The sequence below is a fragment of the Pinus tabuliformis genome, chromosome 6 (assembly GCF_031772625.1).
Source record: "Pinus tabuliformis cultivar Carrire ecotype Pingquan chromosome 6, CPIR1, whole genome shotgun sequence".
NCBI classification, from domain to species: domain Eukaryota; kingdom Viridiplantae; phylum Streptophyta; class Pinopsida; order Pinales; family Pinaceae; genus Pinus; species Pinus tabuliformis.
The window spans coordinates 43,766,469-43,789,884 of NC_142292.1; positions in this window are offsets into that span (position 1 = coordinate 43,766,469).

Here is a 23,416-nt window from a genome sequence, read left to right on the forward strand (position 1 = left end):
GCGGGCCACTTGGAGAAGTCGCGAACCGAAATTTCGCGAAATGAAAGCAAATTTGGCAATTTTTCATGTGTGCGCCGCGCCATTTTATTTGTGCCCGCGCTACTTTGGAGCCTGATTTGAGGCACTTGTAGGGGTCCAAAATGTGCCCAAGTTTTCTTGTTGGAAAGCCTGTCCTGTCTACTTTCTAACCCAACTAGAATTTCTGAATTTGGTGCTCATTTGCCCTTCCAAATCTTCATTCTCCCAAGACTGCTTCCTATGTGTCAAAAAAGGGGCAGAGAGGCCATTTTTTGGGTGTTTTTGACCTCCTGGAGACTCAGATCTTACCCAAATTTCTTGTCCAAGCACCAGTAGTCATGATTTTCCATGATGAATCCAAAAATTCAAACCATTCTTCATTTGGAGCTCCAACTTTTTAGCGTCGCGCCACACAAGGAGAAAAAACCTGTGTTTTGCCCAAAAATTTGTCATGTGACGAAAACTTCTCCAAATCCCTTGAAATTTGGGCTAGAGGTTCTCTATGGTGTGCTATGCTATGCCAAAGAAATGTCAGCCAAGATTCGAAGCCGATCTTTCTCTTTTGCCTCTTTTTCCTTTTCCTTTGCTTTGCTCAATTTTGCCTTTAAGCTCCTTATCCGGGCCTTTGCACTCATGTTTCGTACTCTGTAATGGAAATCCATGTGTCTCAGTAATGCAAAGTCCTTGTCGGCCTTGTCCAGCAGCCTCTCCAAGTGCATGTTCACTCTCTTGAGATTGGCCTCCCGATCCTCATTGATTTCTTGCTCCAATGATGTGAGCTCAACTCTTCTCCTTTGCACAGCTTGGTGATGCTCACGAATGTTTTGTAGCTCCATAATCGCCTGCTGATCCTCTAGCTGTTTGTTTATCTGCTCCAGGTACTTCATGTTCCACTTGGCCCTATCCAAGTCAAGGGATAAGGCCTCAATCTCTTATTGTTGCTCCTGTATGATCTCTCTAAGCTCTGCATTTGTTGGTTCTGTATCTATCTCATCATCATGGAGGAGAACGAATTTGGTTCTCGTTCACCTGATGGCCCTTCCTCTTGCGCTGGCTCCTTACCTCTGCCCTGCTCCTGTGATGCTGATGTTGGAAACGAGGCCCCTTCCACCCCGGGTGGAGATAACACTCGCTTTGCCGCTGCAAATAAATGTCTACTGCCTCTCTAATAGGTGATGAATACTGGCATAGTAGCAGTTTCATGGCGCTCATACTGATGTGAAGGACTACCTATCTCATGCTCTTCCTCTGATACTACCTGTGGAGTGCTGAAGAAGTCACGGAAGTCCTCCCAAGAAATTCCCTGCAATCCCAACTGATGATCCACCAAAATCCGTATAAGAGCAAAGTGATAAACATTGTTGAGTTGCTGCTGAGGGGTCTTATGCTGCATGAAATTTTTCATCCTCTCTATGTTCCCGCAAATGAAAAATGGGAGGTTCACCATCCACACCTTGGTCAAGTGCATGAGCAACTTGATGTGATAGGCATATAGGCAAGAAAACCTCCCCTCACAACTGAAGTACTTCATGATCAATTTCATGAGGGGAGCATACTCATCTTTCAAAAATCTGAATAGGAAGACTCTTGTGAGATGCCTCAAACAACTGGCCTTAATGTAAGGCTCATAATGATGCCTATCCACCTTCTTTTTCTTATGCCACTCTTCTTCAACATTTGGTATGCCTGTTGCCACTAAGATAGTTTCGGGTGTCAATGTGAAGGTGACCCCGGCCAAGATATAATGACCTCCATGTAGGTGAAGCACAAACAGACGGGCCAACTCATGATGAAATCTAACATTTGCCACCCTTTGACAAAATTCAAAACATGCTAGGTGCTGGAAACATGACATAGCAAGAGGGCATGCCTGCAATTTAATGAGGGTGTTTGGCTCATCCCTAACATGTTTTCCACTCCTGTGATGTCTCCTGGGGGCTTGTTCTCCTGAAGATGTATCACTGTGAGTTTCCACCTCATACTCTGATGAAACCTCAAATGCCATGACTGCTGTTTATAAACTGTATTTAGGCTGCCCCTTTGATGATGGTGAAGCTGGGTGTTGTTTGTGATATCTGCCACCAAGGGGAACAATGAAACAAAGGGAGTACTAGGAGGGGAGTAATGTAATGGGAATAGGGGTTATAGGGAGAATTTTGTTTAGGGATATGTAGGGGTTTTGGGTATTTTGACAGGTTAGGGTTTGGGGTTTTAATTGAGCAATAGGAGGAATGGAAAGGGAATATGAGTTTGGTAGTGTTAGGGTAGTGATAATAGGAAAAATGGCATAGGGGAATAAGGAAAAGGGGTAAGGTAGGGAAAATAAAGCCTTGGCAACAACAACACAATGGCATAACCCTAGCAAAATGGTTTTTTGGTGTCTTCTTGTGGTTAACTTTATGAAATTTTTTGCATTGAATCATAGGCAATAAACCACCATATCTCTATCAAATTGGATTCACAAGTGATTTTATGGAGCCTACCTTGCGTGCTTCACAAAAAAATTTGAGGGAGTTTGGCAAATTCTGGGTGCTTTGTCTCTGTGCACCGCGCACAAAACCCGGTGCGCCACGCTCTGGGTGTGCACTGCGCTAGTTATAACTTTGCACTGTGGGCAGGCTCTGTGTGTGCCACGCCCTGTATGTGCGCTGCGCCCCTGCCTGTGTGCGTCGCGCCCCTGAAACTTCCTCCAAACTGCTCCAAGTTACACGCTTGCACACCCACGACTTTGCAATGCTTTCCTTCTGCCTTTGATTGCACAATGACTTGGATTTAGGTTGGAGTTTGTATATAAAGATTTGGAAGTGATGGGTTACATTTTTGCTTTTTCAAAAAACCCATTTTCTAATGTTTATGTTTGACACTTTTTCACTGACTTTAAAACAACCCTGATTTTCACTTTTCCTCTGAATTTTGGCTCAGGTGATGAAATTTTCGGCACTCTTTGCAGGGATTGCTTGACATGACATTTGGCCACGAAAACCATGACTGCACTTAAAGAAATCAACTGAAGACCTTTTTGAAAATTTTGTCACCAATAACACTGTTTGACTTTTCTTCAAAACAGAGTTTTGAAGAACAGTCGAAGTTTATCAATATTACGATGAAACTCTGTGAATCATTACTTTACAAGGGCATCACTCTGGCCTGCATGGCTTTACTGGACATATTTAAATACCAAATTGATTTAATCCCTACCTAATGACTGAAAATGACTTTTGTCCATTAAAGGACCAGACCTTGATTGTCATGGACTTTGGTGATCATTGACAAAATACCTAAGCCAGCAGGAGCCAGACATGAGGGGAAATGACTAGCATGACCTTCTCCGTCAGATCATGGCATGCCCCTAGTGGAATGCAGCTGAGTGAATGGAGCGGGACACCTAGAAATGAAATGCAAAAAGAGTTTTGATCTCTGACGAAGGACTGACCAGACCGACTCTAAAAAGTGCCAGATCTACCAACGGAAGATGTGCGCACCTCTTGCTCCATTGCACCCTGTCGTTACCATCGGACCTTTCACCAAATGGGGCATTGATTATATGACCTGTAATCCTCGCTTGGCTGGGGGGCATGGGTATATCATCTTTTCCGTTGATTATTTCACAAAATGGGCCGAGGCGATGCCTACACTATCCGAGGACGGTCACATAGCGGCGCAATTTTTATTTAATCATGTCATCTCATGGTTTGGAGTCCCTCAGGCTATTGTTACTGATCACAGAAAAAAATTCCGTAATTATGTGATGACTGAGTTAACTACCCAACCAGGCTTGCGACATGATAGCTCGACACTGTACTATCCTCAAGACAATGGCCAAGTAGAAGCCATCAAAAAAGTTCTAGTTACGATGCTTCAACGCACCATCGGCATGCACAAGTCCAACTGGCACTTGATGTTGTTCTTCGCCGTATGGGCCTACCGAACTTCAGTGAAGGATGCCACTGGGTTCACCCCGTTCCAACTGGTTTACGATCTGGAGGCTACCCTTCCCAATGAGTGTGAGATCCCTTCTTTGAAATTAGCCGTCGAATTACTCCCCAACACTACTCCGATAGAAGAACATCTTCTCTATCTAGAGCGACTAGACAAGACCCATCGACTAGCCTCTCTAGCCATTAAAGCACAGAAGAAGAGAGTGAAAGCTCACTTCGATCATACTATCCATCCTCGTTCTTTCATTGAAGGAGATTTAGTCCCGCTTTATGATCAAGCAAATGATAAGATGAGGGTAGGCAAATTCGAGCCTATGTGGCACAGGCCTTATATTGTAAAGAGAGTTTTGCAAAAAGGGGCCTATGAGCTGATTGATTATGAAGGGAACCCTCTAGATAAGCCCCGAAATGGGCTTTATCTAAAAAAATATTATGCATGAACCTTGTGCATTCTGATTTGTACATACTTGTGTTTTCAGCAGGTGTGTTGTATGTGTGTTTTCTTGTTTGGCTTGTTGTGTAGGCATAATTGCCACTCATTGTGTCTTTTGCTTCTTGTGCAGATGTCTGGTACACCTTACGTTGGTTTTTTTGATGGTGCCTGTCGCAGTACCCGCAACCTTTCTTCTGCAGCATGGGTGATCTACGATCCTCACGGTGAGTTAGTAGACCTCCAAGGTGTTTGTCTAGATTGTACCACAAACAACGTCGCTGAATATAGTGCTTTTATTGAATTACTAACCGAGGCAATTAACCTCCGCATTCCTTCATTGGTTGTGAATCTAGATTCTCGGCTTGTTGTCCACCAGCTTAATGGGCATTATTCCATCACAAATCATCATATTTTAAGGTTGTATTTACGTGTTAAATTGTTAGAAAGGAAATTTGATTTTATTACATATCAACACATTCTAAGAAGGTTAAACACGTTAACTGATGCATTAGCAAACCATGTATTAGACAGACATTTGCGTAACATGTAATCAAAACAGTATATAGAAGCATTAAAAACACAATAATGAACCATAGGAATATGTATCTATATATATATATATATATATATATATATATATATATATATATATATATATATATATATATCTATATATATATATATATATATATATATATATATATATATATCATGTGGTGCACCGAGGTGCTCAAAAAATAAGTGTATATGTCCAAATAGAGTCTGTGTTCTCCGTACATCCAAGACACATGTCTCTCAAAAAAATCAGCAGGAAATAAAACCTAGGCATCTACTGCGGTGGGTTATGCTCCCTATAGCACACCACCACTCGTGTGACTCGCCTCAACAGGCAGTGCACCCTGGGTATCACCCCTACTGTATGTATCTGGAACTCTATGGGGACCTCCTCGATCCCCATGTAATCAGGGATCCTCGCCGTCAAGCCCTCAAGATTTTGGGCCACTGTCTCCACCGAATCACCAGCTGGGGGAGCCAAGGCCAATGCTCTGACACCCTATGGATCCCTCTGTGCCTCTGGAGCTAGTCCCACAGGTCTCACTGGTCCCACATCTGCAAATACCATAGAGTACATCATTAGGACATATGCATGGAAAAATCTAAAAAACATCATAAAAGACAAAATACAAAATAATGTGATCAAGTGTTTTACCACCATCATCCCACTGCTCGCCAGCAGGCAGCTGCATGTCAGGGTCTCCACAAAAGTCCATGCTAGCATATGGCCAGTCCTTGACGAAGATCGTCTGGCAATCCAGCCACTCACAGAATAGTGTCCCCCATGACACTAGTCGTCTGCCACCCCCTCGTGGCATAACATGCGCCCACCATGTGATCCTGGTCTCCCGCAGTCTGGGCCTGTCCAAGTCCATATCCTGCAACTGTAGTATTGGCACCCGCTCCAGCATGAGCGGGACCAAGATAGACCCATAGCCAAACTACTTCGCCTCCCCGCGGCGACAGTTGGTAAGCTGTCTTTTCATGTTGGCCGTCACTGCTTCTGCCCAGTTGAACATGGTCAGATTGAGGCAGTCAAGAGCCAACCGGAGTTGGGTCTTCGTTGCCTCGTGTTGGGCTTGGGAGCCCGCTGCCCTCATCACCATAAATAAAACTGCATGAAGAACCAAGTCTTCCACCATCGAAATTTCCACCTTCTCGCTTTTTGATTTGCGTGCCCGTGGGCACACTCGTGCCATCAGCATATCTAATGATTCACCCACGACCCGTTGGCCCTCTAGAATCGGCCTCTCACCACGATGGGATAATCCAATCAGGAAATATATGTCTGTAGCATCGAACTCAATGTCTCTGCCACGGATGATGAATTTTTCGTCTGTTGGGTTCTAGGCACGAATCAGCAGCTCTAACAAATCAGGTTGGGCCCAAAGGTGCGGAGTAAGGAAGAATTTTAGCAACCCGCACGCACGTAAAGCATTTTGGCACCCAACATCAGCAAAGGCTTCCTCATCGTTGACATCGTGAGTTCGTTCCTGCCAAACAAATGCCATGATGCCCTGCATGACAAGAAAAAATGAATTAGAACTCCTTTTGTAAATTTAAATTCATAATTTACACAAAAAATTAATTTTACGTCGCCATCGTGACTGTTTTTAAAACAGCCGCGATGGCGCTCAGTTCACAGTTCATTTTTCTCGCGATCATCGCGAGAATACATCAGATTCTTGCGACGATCCGAAGGTGCTACGTGTAAATCACGCTCGGTCATCGCAGACCCGAGCAATTTTCCTGTGATGACCGAGAGGCGGACTCCGATTCAAAAATCCGTCTAAATTCACCTACCCAAAGCCAAATTACATGAAAAAACTACTAAAATGCAGCGCAGGATGAAATGTACTTACTTGGCGAAGGTTTCAGGATGAACCGTGGATGGATGAGGCTGAAATCAACTTGAGAACTTTGCTCAGGTCGGTGCTCCAAAATTCTCCAAGGTAAAATGAAAAATGCAAATGGTAAAAACAAATGAATTACCCCACCCCTTTTTTGTAATTTTTGAAAATTAAAAAATTATACTTTAAAATGTGGGTTTTTCTCATTTTTATCACATGGTTAATTAGAGTTTTGGATTTTTACCTATGTTTCAGCATATATTAATCATTTTATGTCAAATGAGTTTTACGTTTGACGTGTTTTGTGCAGAACTACAGGTAGTGGGGTTATGTCATACTTCGTGTGCACTTGATCCATAAAGTCTTCTTTAACGCTCTTTTCCGACTTAAAAGACAAAAAGAGAGTCGAGGTACCCCTTTTGGCTCGTTAAACGAAATAAGAGACGGTCTACTTTAAGCTCTTTTCTGACCGTGTAAACACGAAAAGATTGCCGGGACTTTGTCGTTTCGGGTTCGTTATTGGTTACGAAATGAGGTGGTTTCGATCGCTTTTTTATTTTTTTGGGTCGAGGTCACTAATCACGAAAAGTACTCCTTGATCGTAATGGTCAAGCGGTTCTTTCGAGTATCATATTATACTTTTTCAAGCTCGAGAGACACAAATCTACGAAAAAGGACCCCCCTAGAGTTTTCTTTTCCGTGTCTTTTTCAAACTCTCTAAATATGAAAATGACTCCAAGTTTTACCTATGTCAGACTCATTAAACCCTGACGACATTGGACTCGTCATCATGACGAGACTCGAGCTTCTCCTCCCTAGGGCTTGTTAAACTATTACTAGGTTGGAATCGACTGAAGGTCGAACTTATATTACAAGCACATGTTATCCCCTTCAAGCTTGTTTTCAAAAATAATTGGGGTACTCGCCAGCAATGGTGGGGGAAAATTTGGAAATCATCATTATCTATGGCATCTAGTCACTCTTGAACATCGACACTTTTGCTTCTTGTCGGGTTGGGACATCCACACATCATCATTTGGCCTTCCGCGGGTTTGGGTTGCCATTTAGCCTCATTCCATCTGATCCATGTTGTCTCCATCCAGCCTCTGATCCCTTGGTACCTGAATGCTGCCACCCTCCAGAGTCATGTTTCTAACATGTTCAATAGTATAATCCTTCTGTAGTTTACATCCTTGCCTCCTCTTCTAATGCTCTATTTCACTGCCTACCACTTTTTCCTTATCTCGTGTCGTTGATGGGGGAAACATTATGGCCCTCCTGCAACAAATCATCTCTTGTCGACATCAACTCATTATCCAGGAGACTGATCTAGAGATCCCCTTTGGTACCTTAGAGCTTGCATGCCTCAATAGCAAGTTCTTTGCGCCTGACGGTCGACTTGCATCATTGGTCATCGATTGGGTGATTCCACGAGTGTTCGACTTCAGCTCATTTTTTCACACTTCGTGGATTGTACTAGACAGTACCTTGAGAGCCATTGGCATTATCGGTGGTTTCTCTCGCACTTGTTAACGGTTTTCATCATTGACCGGTACTCAAGCGACTTTCTATCATGCTCAACCTCAACACATTTATTCGCATGCTAGAATTTGTACTATGATCGATAGGTTCAAGACCCCAAACTCAGATTACACATGTTCGAGCTACGTGGATTGGTTCGTGATTGCATGACTCATTGATGGATGGCTACGACCATACCTGAGTCTTCATGGATGGTTGCAACCATACCTTTATCATTATCATGGTCTTACTAGCTGGATGGCTACGTCCATACCACATACCTAGCTCGTATTTCTTTTGGATGGTTGCGCCCATGCCTAGACTACATGTATTTCACTATCAGAGATATCAGTTGCACTTGCGCTTGCAGGTTCTTCCAGATGGTGTTCCGGCTCAATCAGTTTCGTAAAGCATTTCACCCCTCCCACTCTCTTGGGCTTCATACTTTAGGGGGCATCTGTTACACAGTAATTTGTCACTGCCTTCACCCCAGTCCTTCTACTGTGTCATGTGTCCCAGTGAAACATGCTCATACTGAACAAATGCTCTCTTATGTTGCCAAGTGACCCACTTTTCCTAAGTTTTCTGCCTCATCGCGATAATGGACTTAATATACGTGATGGACAGTGGTTGTAAATAGTCCAGACGTGCTTCCAGCACAGAAGTACATCTGTTTCCTGCGACGGTCTGATTTCATGCTCCGGCGCGAGCCTACTTGCTATCTTTAACGAGCCTACTTGGAATCCTGCGACGATGTTGCGTTCAAAACCTTATGTTCAAATCCTTAAGTCCATATATATATATATATATATATATATATATATATATATATACTTTCCCCTCTTAACATTGGTTACATATATATTTACACATAAAACCTTTATTCGGCGCTATTTCCTTGTAAAACCATTTACAAAGGAAATAATCGTGAAACATACTTTTCCGGTTTTGTACGGCTTCTGCACATTTTCCGAGGCTACCTCCATTGTTGATTGGGTATCGCCCCTCGACGGCACACCACATATATGCCTCATCAACCCTCCGACTCTGATATGCGACTATCGGAATTGTTCCCATAATACTTAAGTCTTAAAAAGGCTCGGGCAACACTTATGCGAATACAAAGGAAATATGGGAATACGAAGGAAATCTCACTCTGAAACATAAAATCGGATTTCAAATATTATATTTCTGCACTCACAAATATCATTGGGTCCGGTTCATTACTAGACTCTCCACCGTGCCACTCCTCCGATCTCCGATTCACCGACACTTCCGAACTCCGATTGGCTATTGCTATATCGCGGTTTGGCAATATCACAATATCACTATCAGCCCTTCGCTATGCACCATCGCCAACCTTTTACCTCCTCCGAAATGCAATTGCGATTTAAATCGTGACTGTTGATCTGGTTCCAATCCAATGGTCCACGATCAATCGATAGTCTCTCGTCGATTTCGATGCCTCCAAAAGGATTTTGCCGATGTGATATGATATGGACCGTTGATCTCATAGATCTAACGGCTCCTGAGCAACTAACACTTCACTTCTCCGTGCGACCGTTTTTACTTGGTTTTTACGCATTTCTTTAAGTTTTTCTCTGTGGTTCAGATTTTCTAAAGGTCCTGGTCTTCTGCTCTTTCACTGCTCGCTCTTCCTCCTGGGCTTAACTTCACATACTCCCTTGATTTCTATCACTTCAAATCAATTCTTGATCCTTCAAGTGGATACAATGATCCATTACGATTCCTCCTAATCGTTCTTCTCCTATGCGCATCCTTCAGAATTCTATCTGCAATCCTATTATAGAGCTTATGAATTCATGCATAATCCAACACTCAAACCACACATTCCACTCACAATTTAGATGATTATATTAATGATATAAACAATGATTACAGAATGAGGTCTCTGTGCCTCACACAGGCCTGTTCTTCAATATCGTGGCCTCTCCCCCTTTGACTTTGCCCGTAGGTTTACATTTATGCTAGGAGTTCTGTTGAACTAAGCCTGGTTTGACTCCTGAATCCTCTGAACTGACTCCTAGATATACTCTTTCCTCTACGTCCACTTCTAATCCCCAATTAATTCCTAAAAGCTCTCCTTAGTTCCTCGAATCATGGAACTGTTAAAAGAGCACTAATTTGACTTCTAACTCTTTGTCATTACCAACCACTCATATCCTCCTTATTCAAGAGCATTACAAGACTTCTCTCATTATCTAATTAAATCACTTCAAGCTTAAATACATTGATTTATCATTTAGGAATCCAACTTCCTAAAAGTACATGACCCCCTATGTCTACTTAATTACAATGATTTTCTCTTGGGTTGAATGTTCCTGCATCAAAAGGTGATTGCATTATCAATCTGTTCTTATCATTTTTTAATCTAAGTTTGGGACTAGGGTTTCTCATTTGAGTACAAGCATTATACGGGGTACAGGAATCACACTGAGTGCAGAGATTCAAGTATAACAGAGCATTATTTTCAATTACTTTGCTAAGAAGACGAAATCGTGGTTTGTATTTGATGTTGTGTGTTGCATTATATTTATTGAGAATTCTGAGAGAATTGGTGTAAGTGTGAATTATTTCATGAAGGGTGTGATGACATTTGATTGATTGGTGCTTTTCTAGGATATTAAACAACAGTGTTGATTTTATTTATTGGGATTTTCACATAGACATTTGCAGACATAATGCATGTATGGTTTGAAGGTTGAAGAGATGTGTATTTGAAGTGAAACTTTCCATTAATACATGTGATGTTTTGAATTGTAGAATTAGTTAATTCATCTTGCTTGGTTGGTGAGGTTGTGATTTTGAAAGTTTTTTCCAGATTTGAATGTTAACGGTAGTTTAGTTTTTTTAATAAGCTGCCCTATTTTCTATAGACAAAGATTGATTAAAGGAGTTAAACTTCAAGTAGAGATCTTGTTTTAAGTTTGTAGGGTGAAAGAAATGTTTATGATTTGATTTGATTCAGTGAAATTAGATAGGGTTTACAGAGTCTCTGTGGTACATATAATATTATGCCTCGATTCTGGATTGAAAAAAATAAATGTTAGAGTCAGATATAAACCAATATTGCAACCAACGGGGTCATATCAAATTGTTGGATGCAAATGAGATATGAGGACAAACTTAGTGCATCTCTATTGTTGATGGCTAAGAGAGGGCCAATGTTTTTCTTTTCTTTCCAAACCACGGTGAATGGCCAACAATCATTTTTTTAATCATTTTCATGTATTAGTATGGGTATATCAAGTGTCAATTAAGGGTACAGGGGATTGTTTGGATCTTTTTTGCACTTATTGTAAAGCAATTTCTAGTGAGTGGAACAATGATTTTTGGAATGTTGAGATTAAAGATCCTCCAACACTGTATTCATCTTCTGTGGAATAATATTAAACTAATGGTGATCATGTGCTACCTTGGGGTCTTGTCTAGAATCGATCTCTCCATTATGGCCATGTGGGATTGGTGCCTTTATGAGCTTCAAGTAAATTTCCACTTCTAACAATTCAAAGACATTCTTTTTGCAAACAATTTGACCATGGTTTCAAGGATTTTACGAGATTCTCACATTTGTTATGTCTCTTGTTTGCTCCCTAGCAAGACCTGGTTCAAAAAATTGAGGGAGATTTTGAAGTCATTTATATGATCTAAATATGGTAGTCCATTTAGATCTATGTATTATACTCAATAAAGAGGGGGAGTTAGCCCTTAGTTATATTGTGTCCCAAGGGAGAATTATTACAACTAAATAGGTTTTGTGTTGTCTTCAATGTTCCTATGGCTTTTGGTTTATGTGATATTATGCCATTCACTTATTTTACATTTATGGGTCCCATCTATAAGAGCACTGGGACTGAAAATTTGTTGCCACACTAATCAAGTGGAACTCCCAAGTAGTCATGCTAGACAAGATTAGCTTGGTATTCTCTTGGGAATTGGAATCATTAGGATCATTGCATTGTTAACCTACCATAATTCCAATCTTGTGGATTTAGCAAGAAGCATTCTTTTCCTAAAGGGATCTTTGGAACTTTCAAGCTAAGGTATAGAAGCATTAGGGATTGTTAGCTCACTAGGAATCCCTTGTGTCTTCTAATAAATTTTTTATCAAAGATTTTATGGGGTTGATAACTTCTAAAATGTTTTGCAAATTGATTATAGATACGCAAGGGTAGGACTAAGAATGGAAGTTTGGGAAGTAAACTAAACAACACAGTTCCAAAAAGTTTTCATCCTATTTACATCTAAAGATGCCATATATTGTTCCCTATTTTGAATGCTCATTCAATTTCTGATCCAAAGGATAAGTGGATTCATATATTACAAGTTTATGGTTTCTCTATCGCAACTACAAATGACAATTCTTTGCATGGTTCACTATTTATCAAGCATTACCTACTAAACCTTTATCACTACAAGTGGGATCGCATATGGAATTTTCTTAGTTTATGGTTGACTCATAATTAAATTTCATTCAATCTAAAGGACATTTGGATTTGTAGATTACATTGTTTAGTCTTCCCACATCAATGAAAAAATACAAGTGTTGTTAGTTATTTGTAATGCACTACTTAGTAAAGTTTATTTGGCTAAAAGTGGATTCACAAATAGGCTTTTCTTAGTCTATGATGACACAAGATAGAAACACATTATTTCGAATTGCAACTGTGTGATGTATTATTAGGCTCATTTATGTAGCAAGCCATGTTTTCTTTTTCTCGTTCAAAATGACTTTCATTAGATTTTCAAAATAGCATAGCATACAAAAATGATCTCAACAGTCCCTGCTCTCTCATTCTGATTGGACTTTTTGAGATTGGGGGCTGGAGAATACCAGGGAAAACAGTTTGCATACATTATTTCTGGAGGGCGTTGTGGCCTTAGCATACTAGAAGTAACACAAAAAGAGACCTGAATTGACAGAAACATATCAAGGAGGGGGATGGGGGCGAATTACGGGGGGATTTGAAAAGTAACCAACACATTCATGAATATGGAAGTCAATTTGTTCCACCTGCACTTCCAAGCTGCGAAGGTGGTCATTTGTGCAGCGACGACTGCACCGCAGGTTATCCAAATGTTTCAAAATTTCATTTTGGCTATATTGAATATCAGTGAGATAGGCCACTATCTCATTACGGTCTTTGTACCTATGGTCCCTAAGAATGTCAATGTCAAGTTGAATGTGTCACAACTGCTCTGCAATGGATTCCATGGACGCAGGGGCCACAAGGTTACTTGGCGAACTAGCTCGAGAGATAGCATCAACATCCTATGTTTCCCGGCTGGCCGAGTTGGTAGAGCACGAATTGTGACATGGCTCGAGACACCCAACCCGGGCATGTTGGTCCCTCCCTCGGCGAGGACGACCCCGTTGGCGGGGCATGTTGAAATGGACAGAGGTTGACGGCCAACTACAAGAAGAGTCCACAGAGATTCCTTTGTTTGGCGTGCAAAAAACACAGCAATGCCCAATACCATGAAGCCTCTGCCTTGAAAGAATATGAACCACCAAACTGACACCACAACCAAAGGAGTAAGATAGGAAAGATTTCACCCAAACTAGAGAGAGAACAGGAGCAGCCCCTGTATACAACCCCAAAGCTTGATGCAAACAGAGAACACGACCCCAATTACAGAAGAGGAAAATATTGTTGCCTTCGAACCAGAGAGGAGACCCAAGCCAATAACACAATTTACCAGAGACTAAAATAATACCCACGTACCTGTCAAGACCAGAAAGAGCGGGTGGAACCAAAAGCTGCCGCAAGTGCGAAGAGGGCTTGTAGTCAGTGAAGGTGTTATCACAAAATCAGTACTAAGGGCTGCAGCCAAGCAAGATTTCATGTAACTCTTTCAACCAGACTTTAGACCAAAGATTAGCCTCTTTGGTCAGAGAGGGCTCTCTCACAGACTTTTGATAAAAATCAATCACAACAACAGATGGCTAACTCTTCACACATTCATGAAAACAAAGCTGGTTGGACACATATCAAATTAGTCTTCATTGGGCTATGGAGTCTCACACCTTTAGTAAACAAAAGCACAGTCATTTCATGGAAGTCAAGGCTCTTTGCATTAAATGTTCAAACATACTTCACAAAAACCACAGCTTGCCAAACACACAGGAAGTCAGAGCATAAGATATGAATTCTGAGTGATTGTGCTATAACAAGGCTGTAAAAGAACATTAAGAAAATAAACCACTATCACATTTGAACAATATAATCCATTGAGAATCTTGAGAAGAAACAACCACTGTTTTACTATTACTGTAATAAGTCTTTACATTGGCCCAAATAAACTCTGTTTTTGTATAAAATCTCCAACCTTTTTTACATCAAAGTCATTTCTATATATAGGAAAACCAAAATACAACTACTTGAGACTCCTCAACAAGCATGAAGGGAGCTCGAAATCCTATCATTAATTGCCTTATCCATATCTAAACAAACTAATTAATTACAAAGGTATTGCACTGTGAAAACATAGAGTCCCATTCCCATTGAAACTCTAAGTCTATCTCCTCGTGTGCATTGATGCTTTCTTGAACTTTGACACCTGTACCACTTCAGTAATAGCCAAGACATGCTGGAGGAACATTCACTGAATGAGCAGCTTCGGATACTTGATATGTGGATGACTCATCAATTGATAAGGATCTGTGCCCTATTTTCACGGTCTCTGCCTCCCATTAGTCTTCACGCATTAAAAGACTATGCTCCAAGCCATTTAGTTCTTCTAATAACCACGCATAATTAAATATGCCATATGATCTGGACACTTTGTGACCTGAACAGGTGTACCACTCAAAATTTCGGTAACCCTACCAGAACCCTAATAATTCGGCTATAAAGTAACTTTAGGAAGACTTTAACAAAAGACAAAAATTTCACCTTTTCCTTAAATACTTACACCTGTCACCTTTTGAATATCTGAATAGCTTTGTATAATCTCCATGCTGGCCTCGAGTCATCCCCTTTAAGATTTGCTGACCTCAGCATCAATTTCATTTTTTCACATAAACAGTCATCTACAGCAGTTTCGTAGCGCGCTACGAAACTGTTGTAGGTAATCAAAACAAAGCATATGAATCTTAAAGCACTGATGACTTAACTCCGTGATTTCTTCAGCTATTTTGTACAGGTGTAAGGACTCCAAAAAGTTTCAAAATGATGACAGCCAAAATTTATCAAAACTTGAAAATCAAATTTCCCCTTGGATTAATCAGCTAGTTTGCCTAGCTTCCTCTTTAAACTGCTAACTTCTTCCTTTAAAGCCTTGTTTTCTGCTCTTAAGCTTGTGTTCATTTGTTTCATGATTTTTGCCTGCTTCAGAGCTGGCACCGTCCACAAATATGCATCAGACACTGAGTCAGTTTGGCTCATTAGACTTGTTCTGCCTTTTATTACAGCCTTTTTATAATTTGCATATCTCACTGCCCTTTCCTTAGAAACATTTTTAATCTGAGGTATTTCTTCTTGTGTTTTTCCTACTTGTTGCTTGATAGCGATGACATTTCCACCTTGACTGATGATAACCTATTACCCTTGTTTTTACTTTTGGCTGCTCGAACTGTTCTGGTCAAAACCTCAAGTACATCTGTACTAGGCACTTCTAAAGGTGCCTTCTCTTTCTGCGCTTTCTCCACTTCTTTCATTTGTCTTCTTGTGACTGGTCTACGTGGCTTGAAAGCATATTCTTTACTAGGCTCTTCAAATTTCAACCTTTTTGAAGCTCTTGGTTTTTTAGTACTTTCGGGTGAAGATTGAGTGAGGTCAATATGCATTGGCTGCACTGGGTGATCTTGCTCAAATTCTATTGGTTCAATCTGTATTGGCTGATCTTGCTCAAGTTCAATGGCTTCAAGTAAGTCATTTAAACTGCCTTTTGAAATAGGGCTTTCTTCCACAGTAATTGACTTACCCTTCTCCTTGTTTAGTTGACCTCTGGTTTTCACCCTTGAAATCTTTTCAACTTCACTTGATTTAGCTTCATCCTTCTTTTTCTGGATCTTCTGCTTTGATGACTGAGGTGTCTCCTTAGATGATGACTTAGGAATTTCCTTTACTGATGATTTAGATGTCTCCTTAGATGATGGCTTAGGAGTTTCCTTTGCTGATGATTTAGGTGTCTCTTTTGCTGCCACAGACTTCTCTGATTTCCTTAATTTGGTTTTAGGCTTCTTTTGGTCTGTCACCTCTTTTTTGAGCTCAGCCAGAGTGGGTTCCTCACTCCTTTCTTCCCTTTCCCTCACAGGCAATGGAGTGAGGCCTGTTTTGCTTGGGAAGCCGGCCATAAACACAAATGAATCCCAATCTCTGCCAATCTTTTGTAAACCATCCAACACCAGCAACTTTACTAAACCATGATGAAACAAGGATGTTTCACAACCATCTTTCTTTAACTGGATTTTATCACACATTTTACTAATGCTTCTGAACAAATAGAAAGGTATATCTATTGAAGCCTTACCTGTGAAATGCAACAAAAGTTTGAAGTGGTAGGAGTAAACTTTATTGTACCTTCCCTCACATGTTAGGTATTTCTGGATGCATGTGAGGAGCATAGCATAATGTTCTTTTATGTAACTCCTTGGCACCGCTTTGGTGAGGTCCTCATTTACATAAGGTTCCTTCAAAAATTCTTTACAGGGACGCATGTCGAATTTAAAGTTTTTGAACCATTCTTGACCTCCCCTAGGAATTTCAGTGACAGTGGAAATAGCTTCAGGAGACACAGGAAACTCTAACATTGACACCTTTGAATTCAGTCCAGTAAAATTCAATGCGAAAGCCTTCGTTACCTCTGCATGTCCTCCCTTCAATTTCTCGCAGAACCTCCAGCAACCAGCATTTCGAAAGGCTCTTGCTACACCTTCATCCCTGAGTGTAACATCAAGCCCCTCCGGCTCTGTCCTCAAGCACTTACCGGATCGATGTTCCCTCTTTTCCATCTTGCTTCGGATATCTTCACACAGGGAACTAACGGCAGCTACAGCGCGAAAACAATCTCGACTTTGGAGTGCAGGCTCGCTTGCAATGATCCCTTTAAATAAGAACTTGGGCTTCTCATACAGCAAACATGTTTACACATTATGACATAACCATACCTCGTAAAATCTCTTAAGCTGACATTCATATGCATGACTCTGGACCTTATGGCGGAATGATGATTTATCATGACCTGGAGAGGACATCAACTGACAAACATGAACGGACCTATGACTCACCCCTCCCGGATTTGACATTCCAAGAAAAAGCGCTACAAAAACCCTTAAACCCCGATTTCGTAGCGCGGACAGTTCAAATTTAACAAGACGCGCTACGAAATGGCTGATAAACAGTACGCTGCGAAAAGACGGAAACATCATTGCGCAGCTAAATTGACCAAACAGACATGCGCTGCGAAACTGCGCAAAGTACTAATGACATGACCTGCCTTAACTGACAATGATGGAGGGTATCTAACGATTTTTTTCTTACACGAACTTACATCAATACCTTTTGAAATTCAAATTTCAAAGTGACACACATATAAAAACCTATTCACAAAACTGAAAACCTTTATATGAAACTTGTGGACAACATTACATACATGAACTATGGTTCTAAGTGATAACAGAAGGCATGGAAACTATATCAAACCAACTGTTCGGGTGCCTGGATCCCAAGGGCAAACCAGGAGACAAATTCCAACCCACACCCGAAAACTGTGATCATTGTCTGCACTCCTCAACCAAGTTTGAAACCCTAGTGAGGCACCATGGACCCAAACCCGAACACCTTCACTCTCCTTCCGACCCAAATTCATTGCCCAGACTGCCAAATTGAAGTGAACCACTTGGCAAACTCCAAATTTAACCACAGATTGTGTGAGGGAAATCATCACACAAAGGGAATGAATCCAGAGACTATGCATGAGGCGGAGTTAATACCTGCGGGGAGGAGCAGACCCTGATGGCCTCGCACGAGACACCTATATGTCTGCTTGATCACCCCAATTGAGGGTAGCAAGCCATAGTGACTATTCATTAATATTTCAGTAGGTTCCATTAATAAGTTACTAGATGATTACATGATGATCATGGTTGAGATAATTTCTCAACCTTTTCCTCTTTAATAAAAAATAGTTATATTATATAATAATTTAGGAACTCTGAGAAACTGATGTTTGTGCTTAGTAATTACTATGTTATTATTTGTGTATCACATTTGTGCTCATTGCCTTAAGAGGTGCATATCTAAAGCCCACTATGAAGGAAATGTGTAATTCCTTTTGTTTTCAACCTCAAGTTGATATGTGTTCCTTTTTAAATAAATAAATAAAGTATTCTCTAAATAAAAAATAATGTCAGCTATGATATAAAAAACAAAACAAGAAAACAAAATATATATATATATATATATATATATATATATTTGGTTAGTTTTAATTAAGAGCATTATAAAATATCAATAATCTCACTCTCATTGTGCTCTCTTGATTTGATGTTGATATATTTAAATGTTCATGTGTTCCATTTTAAATAAATAAATAAATAAAGTATTATCTGAATAAAAAACAATGTCAGCTATGATATAAAAAAAAAAAAAAAAAAAAAACAAAAACAAAAACAAAAAAACAAAATGAATATATATGTATTTGGTTAGTTTTAATTAAAAACATTATAAAATATCAATAATCTCACTCTCATTGTGCTCTGTTGATATATTTAGATGTTCACATTAACTAAAAGAATTTCATAACTTTAAATACATATAAAGTAATTAAAAGTAAAATAATCTAATATTTATACTTTATGGTGTGAAGATATATAATTTTTATACATTTTGAAAAATATTTCAATATAGGACTTAAATAAACTATTTCAATATTTATGTTAATTAATATATTTCAAAATCAATTTTATAGAGATAAAAACTGGACGAAATATTTTAATGTTGATCATAATAAAATATTTCACTGTCCCTCCAAAAAAGTAAAAGATAAAAAAAAAAAACACTTATTTTATGGAAGGAGAAGTGTAACTCATTTAATTCTTAATATAAAATTGATATATGGCATTTAAAAAATATTAATAATAATAATGATGATGTAAGTTATAAATAAAATATATTTCAATATGTAAAATTGTGTAATATTTATTTATATTTAAAATATATTAATAACAAAAAGACATTTAAGATATTAAAGATTGGTTAGAATTACACATCTACACTGTGTAATCTACATAATCTAAGTGCTCAAACAAATTTCCAAAATATTGAATACATTCATACATTAAAAAATTACACATAATCTCTATATATAATCCATATAAATCCATCTTAATATTAAATATATATATATATATCCAACAAATAATTTAAATCATCTTTAAATTTAATAAATTTATAATTAAAGTATATCTATTCTAATAAACTATTTCATTTATAAACAATATATCCGACATCAACACTTAAAATATATTTATAAGTAGTGTATCCAATATCAACATTTAAACTTGTATATCCAAAATCAACATTTTAAAATACATTTATAAACATTTGAACTTATATACCCAACATCAACTTTTAAAATAAATTAAATGAATTTATAAACAGTATATCAACATTTGCACTTATTTCCAAGAAAGTGTTAGGGTTCAAGAGAAATAAATATAACAATCAAGAAATACACATTCAAACCATGATTATCATACACATTCAAACCATGTACACCATGATTATCATACACATTCAAACCATGTACACCATGATTATCATACACATTCAAACCATGTACACCATGATTATCTGGAAAACCCCAATTGGGAGAAAACTAACACATCCAAGCCTGCCAACAACATGAGTTTTCACTATGAGTTTTTCACTGTGAGTTTTCACTATGAGTTTTTCACTGCTGAACCTAACACAGCCAAGCCAGCCAACAACATGAGTTTTCACTATGTATTCACTATGAGTTTTTCACTGCTGAACCATAGCTGCGTACAATGGAGAATACACAAGCCTCAACTCCACCATAAGGTCAAGTTCTGCGTACAATGGAGAATACACAAGCCTCAACTCCACCATAAGGTCAAGTTTATCTAACAGAAAGGAAATTCCTGTTCTCAAAAATTTAACATTCAATCATAATTTAATATATTTAAAAGTTAAAATACAATTAACTTTTTATTATATGATTAGTTTATGGAGTTGTCTATAAAGCGACTTTTTGGAGATTCCGGTGACGGAATCTAGCAGAAGAAATTGAGGTTAAATCTTGATTTGTTGCAGTTAAAATGGTTTTTTAACTGCATATTTGGATTCAGAGTCTTTCATTGTGCAAAAACTAGCTATCAAACTTGTCATTCTAATAAATTCCTGCCGGATTTCCACCGGAAAAACTCGCCGGAAAAACTTTCAAAAAGTCGCCTTATAGACAACTGCTTAGTTTATTTGACTATAAATATATATACAATATTAAATATAGTTATTCAATGCTCTTCACCAATACGTATTAATCGACCACATAACACACCACACCACACCACACCAAGTTATCTTTAAAAAGAAAATTAAAAACTTTAAAAGGAAAACCAACATCAGCCTTTTTCCAAGAAGTTCCGACTCAAAAAGCATATTATTTGAGAAAAAATAATGTGTAATTTAATGAGTAGATGATTTTGTCAATTTCCTTTAATATAGAATATATTTTTAAAATGGTGTATATATTTTTAAAATGATGTAATTTAATTGATAAATGAAATAAATTTTTTTATTGGAATTGGGAAAATAATTTTAAGGTATAATATGATTTTTTGTTGTTTAAAATATATTTTTGAATATATAAATAGATTGAGCACCTTGAAAAATCTTTGTACAAAGACCTAGTCTAATTTTTCTTGGAGCACTCAAATTTTATAATTTAAATATCTTAAACTCATATTTTTTTTTAAAATTACCTAAAAAAATTGACAGATAAATAACTTAAACTCATATTTTTTTAAATCTCTACTGAATTTTGATTAAAATGATCTAGCCTATGAATTACACTAGGCCTTTTTAAATCATAAGTTCAAATGTTTAATTTACAAAGAGAGTGCCTCAAAGTCAGCCAGCTTAAAAAACATTAAATAACTTAAACTCGTATTTTTTAAAATCTCTACTGAATTTTGATTAAAATTATTTAGTCGAATTAGGCTACTCCTTTTTAAATCATAAGTTCAAATGTTTAATTTACAAAGAGAGTGCCTCAAAGCCAGCCAGCTAAAAAAACATTAATCTGGCTAAAAAACATTTCACCTATTAATTAGTACAACCACATTGAAAATATTAATCTTGTTGTTACAGCCGAAGGCTTCATAAATATAACAAAAAAATTTATTGCAACACAACAACTCAAAAACATAAAGAATGACTTACCAATGCACACATTTACTTGATTAACTATAACACAAAGAAAGACTTACCAATGCACACATTTACTTGATTAACTATGTATAAAAAAGTTATGGATCAACTTTAACTTTAAGAAAAAGTGAATTATTATAAATAATAATTAAAAAATTATGATGGAAGACTTTATTTGAATTGAAATAATCTCAAATCCCTAAAAAATTGATGAGAAAAATCTAATTTTTTAAATTTATCAAAAATAATATACCATTTCATTAAATAAAATTTGTTTATATATAAATTTATTAAAATCAATACCATCTAATACTTAAAAAAATATTAAATCTTACTCGTTAAAAAAAACAAATTAATAAAAAAATTATGTTTATAAATATCACTAGCCAAAAAAATACTTTCTGAAAATTCATATGCGCTGCAGTGTAGAAATGGCGTTACACATTATTAATATTTTTAAAATGTAAGTTATTTATAAAATCAAGGTTTCTACGTTATCAAAAATAATAATAAAATAATTCTTTTGGAGATTGTATTTTTTAATATGATCAATATTATTATTGATTATATTAAATATTATTAATATAGTTTTAAAAAAACAATTGTCTTAATAGTGGAGGGGTGGACGAATTGCGAATTGCTTGGAAGATCAAAAGTGGTCTGTGTTTGAATCATAATTGTGTTTCCGATGGTGGAAATGGATTCAACACAGTCAAAAACATCTAAACATCTAGAACAACTAAAATTTTGAAATTTAACAACTATAACTTGGATTTACAAAAGTGGAATTGCCTAGGGGAGGAATTGGGCAAATTGGGCATTGTTTAGACAGCCAAAAGTAAATATCCTTGCCAGATTTTCTCTAAATCTCTAAATATGACCCAAATTTCCATAACTTTTCAGACAATTCCTCTAGCCAGTCAAACTAGCGAGAAGATATTGTAATGTTAAATATTTTAATTTAGTCCAAATTAAACATATAAAATTAAGTTATTTTATTGGATGTTAAGTTTTTTTTTATCAGGTGGTTAGTTCTTTTATGGTGTTAGTTCTTTTATTAGATGTAAATAGACTGAATTTTATTGAATGTTTTCATAATATTAATGGAAACTGTTTTTTATTGGGTGTTAGTTCTTTTATTAGATGTAAAAAGACTGAATTTTATTGAATGTTTTCATAATATTAATGGAAACTGTTTTTTATTGGGTGTTAGTTCTTTTATTAGATGTAAAAAGACTGAATTTTATTGAATGTTTTCATAATATTAATGGAAACTGTTTTTTATTGAATATTTTCCTAGTATTAATCTTTTATGGTGTTAGTTCTTTTTAGTTATTTTATTGGATAAACACTGATCCACCTGCAATGAGATTTTTATGGAATATTTTCATAGTATTAAAGGAAACTGAGCTTAAACTGAACTTTATCCAGATTCTTATTAAATATTTTCACGAAGCATCCCACCCAAACATTTTCATTGAATATTTTCAATGGAAACTGAGCTTTATTCAGATTCTTATTGAATATTGAAATAATCATCCCACCTAAGCATTTTCGTTGACTTATTCAATATTTTCACAACATTAATAGAAACTGAGCTTTAAAGGACTGAGCTTTATCCTTTAAATCCTCAGATGTCCTCCCCATACATTTTCATTGACTATTTTCATTAAATATTTTCAC